We start from the raw sequence: 11,419 nt of genomic DNA, 5'->3' as shown, positions 1-11,419 counted from the left end.
GAGATATGAAATTTAATTAGTTGAATAGGCTCAATGAGAACTCGAGAGGGGTAAATTGAATACAATAGGAGAATTCAACCGAGCACTACATTAGAATTGAGTTTTAATTTGAGATGTAAAGGTGATCAATTGGTGAAGTTATTCTGCTCTAACATCCATTCATTATTTGATTCTCCAACCAATCGTGTGAACATCCATTTATTTTCTAGAATTTAGATTAAAACTCAGATTTTACAACTTTTAATTTATTTTAGTCAAATAGTAGTTGAAGAAAAATTGAATTAAGTGCTAGAAAATAGTTTTTGTGGGATCGACAATCTAGACTCTTAGATCCACTATTACTTATTACAAGTCGGACACTTGCGAAACAAAATTTTACAACAATAGTTGACTCGTACGAGTTGCATGATAATGATTGGTTGGCTGGACTTTATAATAACAAAAGTCGTTGGGTTCCTTGTTTTTTGTAAGCCACTTTCTGCGCTGGTATGTCCACGACTCAACGAAGTGAAAGTATGAATGCCTTCTTCGATGGGTATGTACATTCGAAGACTTCGCTTCAGCGATTTGTTGAACAATATGAATGAGCATTAAGGAGTAAGGTTAAGAAGGAGTACTATGTAGATTTCAAGTCATACTCGCAGATGATACTGTGTGCAACAAATTACGAAATGAAAAAATAATTTCAGTTGGTGTACACAATTTCAAAGTTTCGAGAAGTGCACGATGAGTTCACAGAGAAGATATATTGCGATCTCATAGCTGCTTCAGAGAGCAGCTCGGGGATAAGGTACGAAATTCTGGAGGACGTGTTGTACGACCACCAACGGAAGAAAAAAAGTTCTTTGTCTATTTTCAGAGGGATAGTTGTGAAATAGTTTGCAACTGCCATTTGTTTGAGTTTCAAGGGATAATATGCAGGCTTGCAATCGTAGTCTTAATCCGTAACGACATGAGATTAATGTACCGATGTTTGGTTGGGGTTGTGAAGTCAAGAGAGGATACGGTTTCCAATGGGCTGTTTTGGAGAGGTAGTTGTATAAGGTTTTCAAATTGGGGATTGTTGGGGTCTTGGGGAGAAGGATGAAAGAGTGAAAGATGGTTTTTCCCTCATTTTTTGTTTTTTTTTATTCGCCCTGTAAAACACCTGTAGGAGTTGCCCCTGTACACCAAGCGTGTTTGATTTTCGGTTGACAATTTTAGGATCTCCATTAGAAATCTTTGGTTCTTGTCAACATTCCAAGATCGTGGTGTCGTCTTGTGAATTTGTATTCATTTTATAGATCTTCTACAAAAATTACTCGTTCTTGTTGATCTTCGAAAGTTTTGTTGTCTTCTTAGTCAAACGGTGAGGAACTCTACAGATCTATGCATTTTAGCAAAAGATATTATTTTTAATTATGTGGTAGTTTTTTTATTTTTTGCGCTATTTTTTTAAGCTCAAAATGTCAATGTTTTTTTAGTCCGACTTTTTCATCCTTATTCTACCATGTTTATGGAACTTCCGTGTTCAAATTTTACGAACGAGGGGAAATTTTTCAGAGAAAGTATACCGCGATTCCTTTAAGGATCTTTATCTCTTGCCTTTTGTTGTGTAAGTTTCTTTGATTTCTCTATTTCTATTTCTCTTCGGTTAATCTCTTCTTTGTGTTTAGGGTTTTCCAAATTGCAGTGAGAATTTTTGTCATCCCCATCTTTTGCTTTTATTCTGTGTATATTTTTCGACTTTTGGATCTGTATTTGGTCGATTATTTTTTTGTGTTGAGGGGTTACGAACTTTGAGCGAGTTTTATATTTTTTTTGCACTCTTGTTTCTGCTTATGTATGCTTTGGCATATCTGAAAAGGAAGATTAAATACTAGAAAATGGCGAATAAGTCAAATAACCATCAGAGTTAATGTATATGATTTGTTTCAGTTTCTGTGGTAAGTTTTCCCTTCTTACCTTTTTTCTTGTTTTCTTTTTTATTTTTGTGAGCATTAAATGTGTATATGTATTTTTTTTTTGTTAGTTGACAATGGAGAAGGTTTGGTTGATTATGGTGGTTTTCATAATCTCCATTGTCTTGATGTCATCTCTAGTAAACTTGTTGAGAGAGCAGAGTCTTCCTGAGCAAGTTCTATCGATTCAGCAGCCTTTGCCACCTCCAGGGAAGAAATTTTTGGTTATTGAAAATGACTGTTTACATGTTCTAGTGCCCACAATCGAGTTGCAAACCAGAATTTAATCTTGACAATGATTAGAATTATTTTTCATTGCTGAAACATCATTGTTATTGTTCTTAAAGTGAATTTATACAATACATAGATTTTAAAATGCGAAAATGTCATGCCCCACTTTGATGTTTTGATGGCAGTGAGATCTTTAGTCAGCCTCTTGGCCCTTTTTTCGTGCACGAAATATCTTTATTCAATAAATATGAGAGTTGTATTATTTCATTAATTTTGGAAGCTGGTAAATACTTTCATTCGACTTTATAATTACTGATTGATTTGCCTTTCTTTCAACTGTTTTTTGCAAGGCACATTCTGGGAAGCTATGTTTCTCCTTTTGATCTTTTCTCCTTTTGTTGCTATTCCATCATTATGTTTACGTAAAAGGTGCCTTATATTTAGAGTGTTTTTGGAAGTACATTTTTCAAAGTCTAAAAGCAATTTTTGTAGATCAAAAATTATTTTGTTTAAAGTGCACGATGGTGTTTGGGAGAGGTTTTGAAAGTATAAATTGCATTTTATATGTGAACATGTTACAGAAGATTCATTGCGCATGTGTAAATCACAAGTAATAAGTTATCAAAATTGGGTAGAAGGTAAATTTGCTACATGCTGTAGTGTGCTGCCTTTTCTTTAATGATGAATATTAGCATGAATGCCTTGTCTTTGAACTATGTTAGTAATTTATTATTGTGAATCTTTGCAAGTGCTCAATTGACAGTTGCTAAGGAAACAGGAAGATGACTCCGGATGGGCACAAATATGTACCCTTCTTCATCTTTGCTCAATAACCATAAGGATTTGCTATAATGACTCCATTTGCTATGAACTTTCCCAAGGTATGAAGACCCATAAGCAGCGACCACTTCAAATATATAATATTGTTGTTACATTGTCAAAAAGAATTTGAAAGTGATTTTTCATTTTTTTGCAGGGCACTTCTCATTCCTTGCACATGAATTCCTTTCTGAGAAGAGACGAGAAGATATTCTTGCAGTAAGTGACTATTACCTCGTTTCAAGGGTGTGAAGCTATGATTAAATCTGCTTGGTCCATCATTAGTTCCTTAGCACATATGCTGACACTTTTTGAAATATTAGTTCATGTAATAATATAATGATGTAATATTATAATGTATAGGTCCCACTAACTAATTATGGTATGTGATAATATGAATTAGTTAACAAAAGGATGGTATCTGATAATATGAATTAGTTAACACCCTTGGGGAAATATGCGAAAAATAACAATTTTCCCCCTTATTCTTTGAAATGAAAAATATTGGTATTTGCTTAAGAAGAGAGTAATTTTTTTCTTGGTTTATTTTGATATGGGACTAGGTGTTTACTTCAATTTATATGCTAAACCTTGGATTCCAAAGTTTTTATCCATGATTAAGATTTATTATTAGCTTATAATGGCTTTTTTCTCCACCTGTTTGTAAGAACAAAAAACATGGTCTGATTTGGTTGTTGTGAGGATGATTACATGCAAAAGGTTGCTGATAATAGACGTTGCATGACAACTTACTCAGCTTGGGAGGTTATTATATGCATCTATAGTTTTTAGTTCCAATAAATTACCATTTTCCTTCATTCGCAAATGGATTAACATACCAAGGTGGACTATTTTTCTCCGGATTACTTGCGGATGTTTGATCATAGACAAATGTGTTACTGTATAAATTAAGTTGAAGTTCAAAGGGGCTGAATAAGACCAGCGATTTCAACCCATTAGTTTTAGTGGAAATTACATAATACCAGGGATTTAAAGACTACAATACAAAAATCAGGGGTGAAGTTTATTTAATCAAAAATCAGGTATTAATTGAATATTTTATTAATAAATTATTCAATTTCAAACCCTAATTCACTCCATTCTCTCTCTACTCTATCTCCATTTTCGCTACATTCTCTCTACTAGCACCACCGCCTACTAAATCTGACCGTGAATAGCGTCGAGTGCTGGACGAGTGTTGATGCTGCGACGAGTGCCGGCGTCGCGACCAGCAACGATGCCGTGGCTACTGAGCGTCGATCTGAGCCCCGAAGATGCAGCTTTGTTGTGGCTGTGCGTGCGGCAACACTGGTCGGCGGCAATGTAACAACCTCACGACACGCAAAAGATAGTTCAATGTGTAGAAGTGTATTGGTGCGGTGTTTAGGTGTTTGTTGGGTTTGTTGGTTTTTGGAGCGGTGGTCGATATGGTGGTGGTGCCGGGTGGTTGCAGTGGTGGGTTGGATTTCAACTTGAAGAAGTTGAAGAAGAGGTCGAATAAGTCTAGGAGCAAGTTGGATGAGTTCAAATTAGCGAGTTCAAATGGGGTGTGAGAGTGAATAAGTGAGTTTTATGTTGGGGAACGGTCGGTGGGTGTGACAATGGTTTGCTGCTAGCAGTGTGAGTGGTGTTGATCGATTGTTGTGATATGATAAGGGTGGATCTGGCAGTGGTGTAGCAATGATGGTGGTGATGCAGTGGTGGGGTTAGTTATGACGCTGGTGGTGGTGTGTTTTGGTAGTGTTGGGTGGTTCTTGTTGGTAGTGTCGGCAACGAGGTAGTGGTTAGCGGTTGTGTAGTGTAGGCAGCAGTTGTGTGTGGTTGTTTTGTGGTGGTGGTTGTGCGGTGGATGTGGGTCAGACGGCGTGGGATAAGGATGTTTGTTGTTGGTCTGGATAGTATGGTGCAGGCGATGGCGACGATGGTTGTCAATTTTTTGTTGCTGGTGGTTGTGGCAGTGTGGTATAGTCGCTCGTGTTTTGGTGATCGATTTTGTTGTTGTTGGCGGTGGTTGTGGTGGTGTTGTGGCGAGGGAGAGGTGTAATAGTAATTGTGACCAACTATTTGATTGTTGTGTGATCAAGTATTAGTGGTGAATTGGGATCGAATGTGGAGTTTTTGGTGTATGTGACCAATGATTTGGTCTATAACCTTTAAAATTCAATAATCTGTAACTAAAAAAAATGTGACCAATAAATTTGAAAATATGTGACCCATAGATAAATTGTGACATTTAATTTGAATGATCTGTGACATCGAAATAATCTGTGACATACAAAATTTTCGATTTGTGACCATGGAATAATCTGTGACTAATTAGTTTGATCATATGTGACCAGCAAATAAATTTGTGACCATTAATCGTATAACTATGACTTTATTATATTTATATAATAAATATTTTTAATTAATTAAATATATACCTGAATTTTGAATTTTCAAACTATCTACCTGATTTTTGAATTGGTGTAAATAAGACCCATGAATTATGAATTTTTCCCTTAGTTTTATCACCTAATGCTTCATTGTATATACATGCTTTAGACAGAAAAGAAGAAAATACAATCATTTAGGTTATTTCATATTAAAAAAAAAAGGTGGTCAAAAAAGTTCACTTCCTCTCATATTTTATTTTAAATAGCATCATCATACCCCTTTTATGGCCAGCTCCAACATTCTTAATAAAATTTTGTTCTATAGAAAGGGAAAAAGTATCTCTATAGGTTGTTTTAATATTTTTATAAATCATAATTGTGTTGCTAAATTTTTTAGATGTTCAACTTGCTACCAGCCATTTCCTGTTGTTGAAATTACTTTAAAGGCATTGAATAACTCCTCCAGTATTTTTTACTTGACTTTTGCGTTCAAAAGTTTTACAAATTTTCTTCTTTGTGCAGAAAACATTAGTTCCTATTTTATTAGGCCCCTATTTACTTTTGTTTTTTGTGATAATTCCTTTTTATTAGTTATAAAATTGATTATTTCGTGTTAGCTAATTTTTTTGGTCATTCATATAAGCACATTGTTGTTACTATTGCTATTGCTATTGCTATTGTTATTATTTTTTATTTATTTATTTTTTTGTGGCCTAAAAGGCTTTTAAATGTTCCGAGTAATAATTATTGTGCAAGGAGACAAGTAAGATACCCTTTAAAGAGCAATATATAATCTGGTGCTGAAGTTACTTCGTTTCCACTTGCACAATATCACATCTGCAAGCACCTTAGTTTGACTGTATTTTCAGTAAATTGTTGATCCGAAAGGCGGTGCAAGATTGAGATTTAATGACAATAATGAAATATTCAAAATCGCACCAAGAAAAATAAGATTAAAGTAAAGTAGAAAAAGAAAAACTAAGCAGAGGAACGATGAAATTTATTAAATCGACAATATGGAGAGAATAATACAGGACAACAATAATGCTTCATCTAAAACTGACAAAGGAGACTCTAATTTATAGGTCACGTCCATAAACCTAGTGAAGTCCTAAAAGACAAGAAAATATACTATAATTAGGTTAAACCGTGTAAAAGGAAAAAATCTTGGATGTAATTTGATTTCTTTTCAAATTCAAACCAAATGTGATCCTCCAAGATTTCAACCCAATTTTGAGGCATTAAACCTAACATAAACTACTTATTATTATTATTATTATTATTATTATTATTATTATTATTATTATTATTATTATTTGGGAGGTGCTACATGTACATAATTGTCTACATAATGGTGTTCATAATTACATGTAGCACTAGATCTAACCTTTAATTCATATCTCACACTTACACACCAACAACCGGATGATTGCCACATCACATTATGAACACCATTATATACAATAATTATGTATAAGTAGAATTTTCCTTATTATTTTATGTTCTATCAGGCACTTCTCAAATAAGCAAAAATTAGATGTGAAAAAACTAAGTTTAAAGTGATCGATATGGTAGATTTTTATGATCATTTTCCATCTCAAAGGGGATATTATGGTCCAGTATTATACCTCTTACCCTTGTGCACATACTTCGAATTGAGTTCCTTTCCAAATCATATTTTAATGTCATATGGCTTTATGCAGTGAGATAATCAATGTTGTTGTAACTGGTAAGAGGTTTTTTTCTATGTTTTTAATAAAATTGATTATGTGCAGTTCATCCCGTTATTCATTGTAAGAAAGCTTGCAAAATCCTCCACTTTATACTTAGGGTCCATTTGATTGCAAAGGTGGAATTTGGGTGGAAAGAAAACGAATCCCAGGAAATTGAATTGATGGGAAATTATTTTTCTGAAAATTGTAAATTATTGTGTTTGATTGGTATAATTTTTCACGTGAAAAATGTTTAAATTAAAGTGTTTTTTTATGTCCGTTTGGCTTTGTTTTACATAAAAATTGTCAATTAAATGGATAGAATTTACTGGCATTGGGAATGAAATTTGTTTCCAAAAAAAAATATTCAAGAAAAACATGTATCTTTGAGTGTTCGTTTGGCTTTGTTTTACATGAAAATTGTCAATTAAAATGAAATATTTTTTTACAATAAATCTTAAAATTTATTCCCATTACCAACACAAAAAATTTTAAAAAAAATAAACAAAAAATAAACAAAATATTACAGTAACATGGAATTCCAATTCTCACCATTTGGTTTTCCTTAAAAACCAATAAAAAATCAATTCCCGAAAGAAGCAAGAAAAGGCAATTCCATGAAAATAAACCCTATCAAACACTATGGGTGCGTTTGATTGCAAGTAGGAAAATTGCATGGAAAGAAAATATTTTCCAAGTAATTCAATTGCATATAAATTATTCACAAGGAAATTGTTAATTACACGTGTTTGATTGACTTAAATTTCAACCTAGAAAATGTTCCAATTTTCCATCTTTTGGTGTTTGATAACCATTATTTTCCATGAAAATGGTCATTTTTTCCAGTTTTAGTTGTTTGACAACCACTATTTTCCATGAAAAATTGTAATTTTTTCCATGAAAATTAGTCAATCAATTTTTAGAAATATTAAACAACGGTGTATTTATAAATTAATTAATATTACATGCGCACCATGATTATGATATTTTGAAGAAGTGATATTTCGATGAAAATGTGATAGAAAATAATAAGAAGATTTATAAAAAATAAGGAAAACGCCCCTACCAATTCTAATTTCGACTCATTTATGGGAATTAAATATTCGATTTTGCTACGGGTACACAAGCGTGTACAAAGGGGTGTCCATATTGGCCGAGGCGCCTGCCACGCCGGGGCCCACAAGCATTTATCTTAAATTTTCATAATTCCATTCAAAAATAATTATCAGATAATCAATATAATCAATTCAATAAACAATTATCAGATTTTGTCCAATGTATTACATAAAACAAAATAATAATAATAATAATAATAATAATAATAATAATAATAATAAGAAAGCCAAAACATGTCTATCGTACGATATAGCAATTAAAATCAACAAAGATACCATACTTATACATATGTTTGTTGAATTCTCTAAGCAAGTCCTCTTAATCCTGTGAATACCATACTTTTACATATGTTTGATGGCAGCATCTCCGTCTTCTCCCAACGATCGTTTAATCCTGTGGATATCCAAAAAGTAGCCATGACAAGTATTCAACTCCCCCCTGTCTCATGAGACCTGATTCACTAGGCGAAACAACCCTTTTCCGCATCAAGGTCTCAATCTCTAGGCTTGTTCTTTTCCTGAAACCTCTTGGTCTTAGACGAAATGCTCATTGGACTCTTCAAAATTTCCCTTAACATAGCAAGACTCAAAGATTAGTTTAAATTTTAATTGCCCAAGACATCTCTCAGAATGGAAAAGGGACTGATAGTCGAGTTGTAAAATTGGGAAATAAGGCGAAACTTACCTGGGTATAAACATGGCACCCAGATTTTTCATGATTATCCCTGATATGTTTGAATGCAAATTTCATCCCACAACCAGGAATGGTACAGGCAAATGGTTGAAGCTCACAGTGAACAGCTTTGATGTATAGATTGAGATTGGATCTCTGTATCCGAGAGAAGCATATCTTAGAAATAGGCAAATTTTGGCAGTCCATCGCTTTCCCCTTGACATTACAAATTGCAATATTAGAAATGCAAAGTTACTGATGCATTATATTTATCTTTCACTGGTTACAATTGTAAGTACCTCCTAATAGATCATTCAATTCTTCTTTTCTTTGATGGACCAAATATGCTTCACGGCCTCATTAAGTATTTGGAACCCCTGAATATCTCCATTTTTTCACTGGCTTCTAGTCGCCAAAAAAATAAATTCAGGATGAAGAATTCAAGATTAATGGTTATACCATGAGATGCATAAATATGAATTTTACAATTCGCTTGTTGCATATTTTCTCTCTTTTCTCAAAGCATTTCTCTCCTGTCATGACATTTTATCTTCCTCTATAGCAGGAGGAGCCAATTTTGGGGGTCCATACACACCATCACCATCCTATAAGCATGGCATGGAGACTTGAGGAAAAAAAAAAGTTTGTAGTTGATAAAAACTTTCATCAAGTCATTTTGGCAGCGAATAGGGCAGATAGAGTATACAACAAAAAGTACGGTACCCCATGCACAAGGCGTGTAAATTTATATGTTTCAAAAGTTTCACTGATTATATAATCACCCTAGAAAGCATATACCAAGTTTAACAAATATATGAACCGTCCGAAAAGACAAAGCTCTTAAATGCCATGATAAATCAAGCACCGTGTACCTGTCATTTGTAACTACTAATTAAAAATTCATTTATAGCACTTTGGCCAAAATTGTAATAGACATTTAAGTATTAGAAATGTAACAGGGTAGCAAATGTGTACCTATCTCAACTTCATAAACACTTGAGGATCTCTTTAAAATTGCAAAATATTCAAGTGAGTTAACTAAAAGGTGCGCGACAACCCTTGCTACATTATGCACTTGTTAGATCAGGAGAGGGAATGACGCCCGAAACACAGGAAAGCAACTACTTTTGATGAGTCAATACATGAAAAAAGGACCATGGCCAAGAAAACTAAACACTACATCATTTCAACTCAACATAAAATGACAAATCATCAAGATTGAGTGATGTTTATCATATGCTAGGAGCTTAAATACCATCCTTATATGAAAAAAAGCACAATACGACTCCATCAAGTTAGCATTTATTAATTTCAAATCCCACAGGGCCATATAAACGGACGATTACCAGCATACCATTGTTACACATGATATAAATTAATTGATAGATAAAAACCATCCTTTTTTATTTCTTTGTTGCTGAATACAGTTTTGTTATTTAATATTTTGATTGACAGTGTCCCTTAAATTCTCCTTCCAGAAAATTGAGAATTAAAAAGTAAAGGCTCCAACACTTTCTGGAAAAGCTTTTCGACTAAAATGGAGAAAGGAAGCTGCAACTGGGGTGAAGGAAAAATTTATCGAATTCATTGATGTCCCATTCGAGACTTGCTCTTTCTCTGTACCGGCCAACCACCCCCATGGTAATGTAGTGAAAGAAAGAGCCATTTTCTCCCCCTTTTCTATTTTTTACACTGAATATAAGTCAATGATAAATTACAATGGAAAAGAAGCAGAAGGAATTCCAATTCAACAATCAGTATCCTAAGTACAATAACTCCAAAATAAAGGTAATATTTGCAATTAATTCATGAGTATGATTGGAAAATTCACATGGAACATCACACAATCGCAATTTTTAAAAGTGCCGTGAAACAAACCTTAATCGACGCAATCAACGGCTCGGTATCGAAGTTTGGCAGTGAATAGGATGGATATGGAACCAGGGATGTTTGGTTGCTTATTTTTTTCTTCCTTCTTCTTGGTTCAGATGTGTGAGTACTTGGGTTCTTCTTCCTTCTCTATGGTTTCTTCTATCATCGTTCTGGTTATGTTCGACTGTGATGAGAGAGGGTTTTCTACGTGAGGAAGAGGAGAGGGAGAGAGAGGAAATACGTGAGGACGTGCGAAGACATTGGAAAGTTCAATTCCATGGAAAATAAAATCCTGCTCAATCCAAAGAAAATGCTTTCCTTGATTTCGTGGAAAATCTGGTCACATGATCAAAAAGTGGGAAAATATTTTTCACGGAAAAAATTATCAATCAAACGGCACAAAAATGGAAATTTAGGTGGAAAAGGGACATTTTCCATGAAAAATATAGGTAATCAAACGCACCTTATAAAGTTGGAAAATGGAATTTTTCATGGAAAATTTTGGTGTATCAAACACACCCATATTCTTTCTGGAACAACTTATCTTTGTTTTGAGCAACAATTTTGATATACGGTGATAATTTTTTTTCCTTGTAATGGATATAACTGAAACTTTTGTAGCTTCTATTTGAAGTGCACTTAAACCTCTCTCTTAAGGTAAAATCATACTCTGCTTCATCCT

The 11,419-nt window shown here is 33.8% G+C and overlaps 1 long non-coding RNA gene across 3 annotated transcripts; it reads right to left on the bottom strand.

The window, feature by feature from the left end:
* Window positions 1-8,417: 8,417 nt before the first annotated feature.
* On the bottom strand, window positions 8,418-11,026 carry LOC111367991. 3 transcript variants are annotated; one of them, XR_002697932.1, is made up of 4 exons: window positions 10,744-11,026; window positions 9,165-9,270; window positions 8,878-9,081; window positions 8,418-8,762 (listed from the first exon to the last, which is right to left on the bottom strand). It is a non-coding gene; the product is annotated as an uncharacterized LOC111367991 (long non-coding RNA). The 3 variants fall into 3 exon arrangements; XR_002697933.1 differs by having other exon boundaries at window positions 9,165-9,267; XR_002697935.1 differs by having other exon boundaries at window positions 8,878-9,021; window positions 10,744-11,024.
* Between the last annotated feature and the right edge of the window lie 393 nt (window positions 11,027-11,419).

Source organism: Olea europaea, chromosome 2 (assembly GCF_002742605.1).
Source record: "Olea europaea var. sylvestris chromosome 2, O_europaea_v1, whole genome shotgun sequence".
NCBI lineage: Eukaryota > Viridiplantae > Streptophyta > Magnoliopsida > Lamiales > Oleaceae > Olea > Olea europaea.
The sequence above is the reverse complement of the archived record's forward strand: the minus strand, read 5'-3'. Positions and strand labels throughout refer to the sequence as shown.